The following is an 8,985-nucleotide window of genomic DNA, read 5'->3' as shown; positions in this document are numbered from 1 at the left end:
GCTCATACCTAGGCTGACGTTCCAGTGGGGAATGTTGCACTGTCAAAGTTACAATCGTTCTGAACTGAGGCGTTTTCCCCCCTCACATAGACATAAAAGACCCCACTACACTATTCCAACAAGAGTAGAGGAGTTCTTGTGTTCTGGCCAATGTTTATCCCTCAGACAGATTATCTGGTCATTTATTTCATCAATGTTTGTGGGAGCTTGCTGTCCACAAATCACCTGCTGCATTTCCTATATCAAAGCAATGACTATACTTCAAATTTACATAATTGGCTGTGAAGTCCCTTGGGCCATCCTGAGATCATTTAAAAAGCTATATAAATGCAAGTTCTCTGCAAATTTTACGTAGTTTTAAGGAATGTTCAAAAATAAAAGTGTAAAGTCATCAACTCAACTGATTGAGTTATATGGTCAGCCTTTTAGAACCATAGAACACTACAGCACAGGAAACAGGCCATTCGGCCCTTCTAGTCTGTGCCAAAATATTATTCCGCTAATCCCATTGACCTGCACTCAGTCCATAACCCTCCAGACCTCTCCCATCCATGTATCTATCCAATTTATTCTTAAGCCCGCATTTACTGAAAGATTTGTTATAGTCCAAGGAAAAAAATAGGATTACTGAATTAAATGTTTGAAATCCTATAAATTGAGCCATTTATTTTTTAATGAAGTCCAAATCAGTTTTGAGTGGCATTAACCTTCAAATCTGACCACCTCTACCTGGAAGTTAATCATTATAGATGAAAAGAAAGACTGCAATAAAACCAGGTCAGTCAATATCAACAAGAGAAAAGACCCCACTTAATGTTTCAAGTGGAACCCTCCAAACTGATGGTTTTGTGCATTACCAGCCCTTTCAACTTTTATTGTACATTATGATAATCATGTCTTGCTCAGACTGGTTGAAATTCACCACCATAGAACCCATGAGTCATTCTTTCATCCCCAGTATTCAACATGTACTAGTGATTTAGATCAGAGATTGCTAAAAAAGTATATCCGCTAATCATGATCGAGTTTGCATCTTGTGTCTTTGTGAAGAATGGAATTTTATGAGATGTGTTAAGATGAGTGACTGCCTTGTTCAAATGAAAAGGTTTTGAAATACAGACTGCTACTATTTATAGAAGAAAGACAAACTTGCTGTTTGAGACAGGCAGAGGATGAGTATTCCCAGTCTAGTGTTCAGTTTTGGGGGCTGTGTAACATGGGAACAATCAATTTATACTTGAAATTTCCAAACAGTTTTTTTAACATTGTGGTTAAGTATTTTAAGAAACAAAAGTATAAAAAATAGCAACCTTGCACGAAGAACCCCATCTTCCAAAACATAAGGATTGGTAAAGATGTGAATTTTTGTAAGAGCCAGTAATTTAAGGTGAGTTATGGTTCTGAAGACATTTTGATTTTACTCTTTTTTTTTCACCCAGCACCTCCCCCCACCATCCCAGGTCTATTTGACCTCCCCATTGCTGTTTTCTTGGAGTACTCTTCACTGGATGAACACTTAATGTGTAGAAATTGATAGTGTACTTGCAGTTTTCTGCACTTGGCTAAATTAGCCTATAGATGAAGTGAGGGTGGCATACTGTAGTTTTTTTTTTAAACAAATTTTGAAGGGCAAGGTGAGGAAAATTGAGAATAGTGATGCCAAAATTGAAGCACCATAAGTGCTGGCTAAGAGTGAAAGGAAGGGAAAACATCTTTGCGGGAGGTCGCAGTAACTGAAAGATGTACTATTATCTGTTGTGATCTGCTATATTTGCCAGTTCAATCTCGTGCTCTTTGTGCTGTACCACTCATGTAAAGCACTTAAGCTTCAACCCATGACCTTTTGCAAAATCACTGTGTGATTCACCTACATTGTTAGATTTTACCATATTCTCAAAGGGTAACATTAGAGTAGGGTAGGATCCTCTGGGAAGGAGACACCTCATATTGCCCAAAGGTTGCAAGTCTGGATTAACTAAAGCAAAAGCTGGCCAGTGTACTTAAATGTGAAATGTATGAAAGATGAAATGTAAGAGAAAGTGATGCAAAGTAAAGCCAGAAGTATTGCTTTAGTATAGTATGTTACCTGCATCACTATCTGCTTGCTTTCCTATTTTTCACAACCAAATCTTAGTGTTATTTTTTGACAAACAGCTGCAAATACATGTTAATTTCAATTTTTTCAGTCCTCAACGTCATGATGGCAGCTTGTGTGCCCTCTAGCACTGATTTGGTGCTTCAATGGTTGGTTGTAGTTTTTTTATATTTAAAAGAAAGTATTGTAGGTTTGAGGACCTGATCATTATTGCAATTGGTAGCTAACATTTTTTTGTGTGTGTGTACAATCACTCTCCTTTGGAAGTACAAGGGGATACATTGAATCATTACCTTTTGTTTATCAGCAGACTTGTAATTGGTGGAAACTTTAAAGTTTTGAGAATAAATGTCATGTTTTATGTAAACCTGGAATTTCAATTTTCTCATTCAGACCGGAGATGATGCTGAATTACAAATATGTAGGTTGGTTACAACTTTGTTCAACAAAAGCCATGAGAAAAAATAAAATGCATAACTAAAGATATGACTACCTTCAAATTCATAAGCAAATGGGGCATATAAATGACTGTTGTGTTGAATTGAAGTTATCTGCTAACTATTTTGAGACTAGGCAAGAATTTGCTGTGTGATACTTTGCACAATAGGCTTAATTACTTAGGCCGTAAAATCTGAACTGACACTTCTTTAGCAATGTAAACAAACTGATTTTGGGTTTGTATAAAAACAATGTATATAATTGTGCCATTCAGTTATGAGCCCCACTTATTTGCATAGTACCATTTGGTGACCTGCCTTACAATTGCAAGTTAATAACTAATTATGGCATTGCTGTATGCTGTTTTCCTTGTACTCTTTCGTGGTGACAGTACAGATATTTTATTTGTGAGAGATGGTGATGCAATTGACCCATTTATACAAAGACTAATTAATTGCATAATTTTGCAAATAAGAGGAAGGTACAGCAGTAGGTGGTTTGTGATATGAGTTTGAGATTTCATTCAGGAATTCACAAACCTTTCTTTGTATAATCCTACATTAATGTTCTATACTTGTTTACCATTATATGACATGACCTCAAGGGCTTTGAGCTTTTGTGTCCTTACTGTTGCTGGTTACACTTACATTAGGTAATTTCTTATGTTGTGTTGAGACATTTGTCTTTAGAAGTCGCTAAAATGTTACTGAAAGAAATCTGCTAATGTAGAAGCACTATATCTTAGAAACTGAGACCGAATATTGCCATTTGATTAATTATTCTTTTAGCTAGTGTTCAACTACAAGCATATTTAAACTCAGTTATCCTATGATATGACCACAGTCTTTCCTTTCTGACTATATTGTATTGTTGGGTTGGAGTAGTTTCAATAAATTCTCAAAGACTGTTGGCTGCAAAGCACACTAATGTAACAGTTAGGAGAACACTACACTAGCTTCTTTCCATGCTGCTTTCTTGTAGACACTCAGGTCACTTCCTTCTATGACATCACAGACTGTTACAGTTAACCCTTTGTGAGACTTGATATAACATACTCCATTATACTACACTGACCTCTTCTCAAATGGCTAAATTTTAAAACTGGGATAAGATCAACACTTGCAGTTGATATTGAACATCCAGTAGATCAGACTGTGGAAGCCTAATAGCCCAGAATATTTACAGCTGGGAAAACTTCAATTTTGGAATTTTATTCCCAATACCAATTTTGTGAAACCAGCTTTCTTAATGAAATATTTGTATTTCAAACTTGATTTTAGGATCTTAACTGCAATCTACCCTGAATTCAGAGTTGTTTAATTGAAATAATCTAATAATTTAATCCTTTTTTAACTAATCCTTGCTTTCCTATTATTAAATGCAAAATGTAATTGAATTCCAAGGAGTAGACTGCAAGTGATTAGAATAAAATAATCATATATCAGAAAGAGGCCATTCAACCCCTTGTGCCTGTGCTGCCTTATTGAAAGCTATCTAATTAGTCCCATGCCCCCACTGTTTCCTTAGAGTCCTTTTCAAGTATTTCTCCAATTCTATTTTGAAAGTTACTGTTGAAATTCTACTTCTATCACCCTTTCAGATATATATACACTCCCCATTGGTTTTGACCTGCCTCCTCTGGTTGCCTACCTTCCTGTCAGTGGGAACAGTTTTCCATTTATTCCATTAAAACCTCTCATTTTGAACACTCATTAAATCCCTTCTTAGCTTCCACTCTAGGGAGAATAATCCCAGTTTGTCACCTCCATATAACTGAAGTCCTTCATCACTGATATCATTCCTGTGAATCTCCTGCACCCTCTCCAAGGCCACAAATGACATCCTTCCTAAAGTGTGGGACCCAGAATTAGACACCATACTGCAGTTGAGGGCAAACCAGAGGTTTAAAAAGTTTTAGCATAATTTCCCTGCTTTTATCTTCCTTGCTCTTATCTATTGCACATTCAAAAAATAGGAATTGTAGTCTTTGATCAGCTCAACCTATCTGTATAACTTTCTCTGGTGTTAGATACAGCAGGGAAAACTGTGAACTTTGTGTTATCCAGCACTCTACCAATAGGAATTCTCTACTAACCAGAATTTCTGATGTTCCCCTTATATGAATCATCACTTTACCAATCAAAGTTACTATGAAGTTATCTGGAACCCATGTGTGTATATTGTATTATTTTATATTTTAATATGTTATGTACTGTTGAAGATTGGAGGTATATATTGTTTATGTGTACTTGCATATTAGTTCAAGCTACAAGGATTGCGCTGTATCCCACTGGTAAATGGAACTCTTCATTAACCGGCATTTTTTTGATTAACCAGCACCACCCATTCCCCACGCATGCTGGACAATCAGAATTGCACTGTATTTCTTCAGTGTTGCTATATACACGAATGTTGAAACAGCAGTGAGAGTGCCTGGCTGTATTATTAAGTAGTGAGAGAGAGAGAGCACCATGGAAACTGGTGGACAAAAGAGAAATTGTATTTTATAAAGTCAGCAAAGTTCCACACATTTTGCTATGGAGACTGTTGTATTTTCACATAACTATTTAATCCTGTTACATCGTTCATTTAGCTTGTTTTTGTACACTTCCCACAAATATGTTGTACTTGTTTATCTGTACAAACTATAGCATTTTCATTGTTTCTAGATTCTGTGGGTACATTTCTAATGCTTTTGTTGCAAATGTTAAATTACTTTTAAACAAGAGGTGAAATTGCCTTTTCCCATCCTGATTTAAAATCTGGAATGTGACAGAAAAATAATTTGTAACAAATGGGAAGGAAAAAGATCTGTTGCAATCAGTTTCATTTACTGTTTTTACAGATTCAATTTTTAGAAGGAAACCAGTTATTTTATGTATAATCTTTCAACATCTGTTGGGGGTTGTTTTCCATGGGAATTTAGTGAAAAATCTGAATGTGAGGGTCTATCAGAATTTGACCTTGATTTATAATAAAAATACAAATGGTGCAATAAACCAGCTTTTAAATTACTTTTAATATGAGGCTGAGACTTGCTTGTAATCTAACCCATCGGTGGTGTGCTTATCGTTGCAAAGTCTCTTTGCAATTGTTCAGTTGTTTAAATGATTGTTCAAATGATTTGCATAAACAAACTCACTGTATTAAAAACTCATCCACATGACGTTAATGCAAAGCCAAATTTAGATGCAAGTTTTGGCAGGTTTGTCTTTTTTAATTAAAAATGAGTTTGACCTTATTAATGAATCAGGCTTGCCAAGTATACCACCAAGGGTTCTAAGGTTCCAATTTTCCATTAGTAGTCATGTTATTCAGGACACTTAGTCCCCAGAAGGATACTATTTTCTAGCTTCGTCAAGACGGATAGTCACTAGTTACAAACCAACACCCAGCCTGAATTTGCACATCAGGGATGAAGTTCTCGCAAGCAACCTGGTGACGAGGACAACAACGAGTACAAATGTGTGGATGTGTTGCCACCATTCTCTGAGCCCAGCATGGACATATATTATTTCCCATCAATAACTGGTGCCACCTAGTGAATGTACAAAGCAAGCAGCTGTTTCCCTTTTCAAATCGATCATGGTATAGGCATGGAGTTTTCACGCCCAGCATCCAGGTATTATCTTCCAACAGCTGTCATTGCACGTCTCCATCTCTTCATCAGGTGTGAGGCATTTGTCCACCTTAAGTCTGATGGAAGGGCCGACAGAAGACAACCTGTAATGAACTAGTCACCTTAATCTTCTAACTGTACTAATTGAATGCTGTGTACAAGGATTATTCCTTGGCACTGGCTTACCTGATCAGCAGCCCTGATGAGTTTAAATTGGGAAAAGTTAGAAAGGTACAGCAGAGTCAATCAAATAACTATGAGATGACATTTCAGATTATCCCAGTGTCATCTTCAGAAAAACGAATGTATAAGTGCCTGGCCATCCATAACTGCATGCCCCATCCCTCCCCCCACCCCCCATCATGAGTTGCAATTAATAGAACTATTTTAACATAATGTCTAAAATTGAACAAAACCAATAAAACATTATCTAAATCAACAAACTGAAACGTTAACTCTGCTTCTCGCTTAGCCAGTGCCGCCTGGCCTGCAGAGTACTTTTGAGCATGTTTGTTTTTATTACAGGCTTGCAGCAGCAGTCTGCTTTTGTCATAATATAAAAGAAAACATTTGCATTTATATGGTGCCTTTCAAAACTCCAGGTGCAGTCAATTAAGTACTTTTGAAGTGTAGAAGAAGATGCTGCTCAGATCATCATGAAAGTGGATTTGAAAGGTTTAAAATTGATGAAGAGGGGGCATTGGATGAGCTGTCTGCATCTAAAGTTGAGAAGGCACCAAGGCTGGATGAGATGCACCCAAGGAAACTGAAGGAAGTAAGAGTGGAAATTGCAGAGGCACTGGCTATAATTTTCCAATCATCCTTAGACTCAGGGAGGTGCCAGAGGACTGGAGAATTGTAAATGTTACACACTTGTTCAAAAAAGGGTGTAAAGATAAGTCCAGCAACTGCAGGCCAGTCAGTTTCACCTCCGTGATGGGGAAGCTTTTCAAAATGATAAAATGGGACAAAATAAATAATCACATGGGCAAATTTGGGTTAATTAAGGAAAGCCAGTATAGATTTGTTAAGGGCAAATCGTGTTTAACTAACTTGCCTGAGTATTTTGATGAGGTAACAGAGAGGGAGGGAGGTCTTGTGGTGCAGTGTGTAGCATCCCTGCCTCTGAACCAAATGGGGGAGACAATAGCATAGTGGTAATATCACTGGACTAGTAATCCTAGGCTACTCTGGGGATGTGGGTTCAAATCCCATCATAGCAGCTGGTAGAATTTGAACATAATTAATAAATCTGGAATATAAAGCTAGTGATTAGCTAGTTATCAAAACCCACCTGTCATTCAGGATTCTGCCACAGGCTGTGCCTTTTACCCCCATGCATAATATCTCAAACTTTAATTTGTTCTATGTGAATGATTTTTTAAAAATGCCCTGTAGAAAAGGAAATCCACTGTCTGACCTACATGTAACTCCAGACCCACAGCAATGTGGTTGACTCTTAACTGCCCTAACAAGCCATTCAGGGGCAATTAGGGATTGTAACAAATGCTGGCCTTAATTGCCGGTGACACCCACATCCCCAAAAATGCCCCCTCCTGTGCTCCAACCACTCTATGATTCTAAGATGAATGTATGTCTGAGTGATCTATGATGTAGGAATCCTATCCTGTGTCCTATCAGACATTATCATTCTAGTAGCCCACCTCTTCCCACCACCCCCCCCAAAAAAAAACCCACCTCTTCCCACTTGCAACCACCACCGACTTACCACAGGTTGTTTGAAACCAACAAACACCAACAGCCTATATATCCTGGCAGGTATCGCTCCTCCTGATATAAGAAGAACGGTAGCCAGCAAGAAAGAGCGACTCTGTCTAACATCAGATGAGAGGCACCCTCTACATGGTCATACACCTACACCCAGCCGCCTAAAGTCAAGGAAGAACTTCATGAACAGTGTTGTTCCATCACAATCAACCCCATCTGAAGCCCGCATCGCCTTGTGGAAAGACCGGCTCGCCAGTCTCGAACAACCCCGAGCGATGGAAATTCTACCGGATGAAAGCCTTCCCCCAGGAGCTAATTGCAACTGGGCAACCTGGAAGTGCCTTAACAGACTTAGGACTGGTGTAGGTCATTCAAAGGCGTCACTAAGCAAATGGGGATATACAACCAGCCCGACAACTTGTGAATGTGGAACCGAGCCACAGACTATGCAACATCTCCTGCAATGCCTATCGCTGGAGGAACCCTGCACCGTTGCAGATCTTGCCGGATTCAACAACAAGGCGCAAAAATGTGTCCGGTTCTGGCTGGGCCGCGTGTAGACTGTCCTGTGGACACGATAAGAAGATCTTTTTAAATTTCAATTCCTCGCATTTTCTACAAATTCATTTACACCTTTAGCATGACCCACTGCTTCTGAAGCCAATGAAGACTGTTCCCAACAACCTCACCTTTTAACTATCACGTTAACGCATAAAATGATTGATCTTTAAAATTTATCCATTGGTAGGATGTGGGTATTTTGACTTGGCTAGGCCAGCATTTATTGCCCATTCCTCATGGCCCTTGGGAAGAAGCTGGCAGTCAAAAAAATAATCGGGCGCGGCAGTGGCTCCTCCGAGGCTGCGGGTGGCGCTGTGGCTTGGAGGAGGCGGTGGCGGCAGCAGCAGCAGCAGCAGCAGCAGCAGCGGTGGTGGTGGGGGGAGGGGCGGAGGAGGAGGTGGAGAGAGAGGGAGAGGGAGGGAGGAGGAGGAGGCCAGACACCGGTGTGATCAGGCGGAAGGCGATCGCGGTGAAGTGGAGTTGAGAGGGGGGGTGGGGAAGAGACCGGCCGACGCTGGATGTGTGTGTGTGTCCGCGCCCGCCC

Source organism: Cetorhinus maximus, chromosome 21, assembly GCF_964194155.1.
Source record: "Cetorhinus maximus chromosome 21, sCetMax3.hap1.1, whole genome shotgun sequence".
NCBI classification, from domain to species: domain Eukaryota; kingdom Metazoa; phylum Chordata; class Chondrichthyes; order Lamniformes; family Cetorhinidae; genus Cetorhinus; species Cetorhinus maximus.
Note: the sequence above shows the minus strand (reverse complement) of the source record.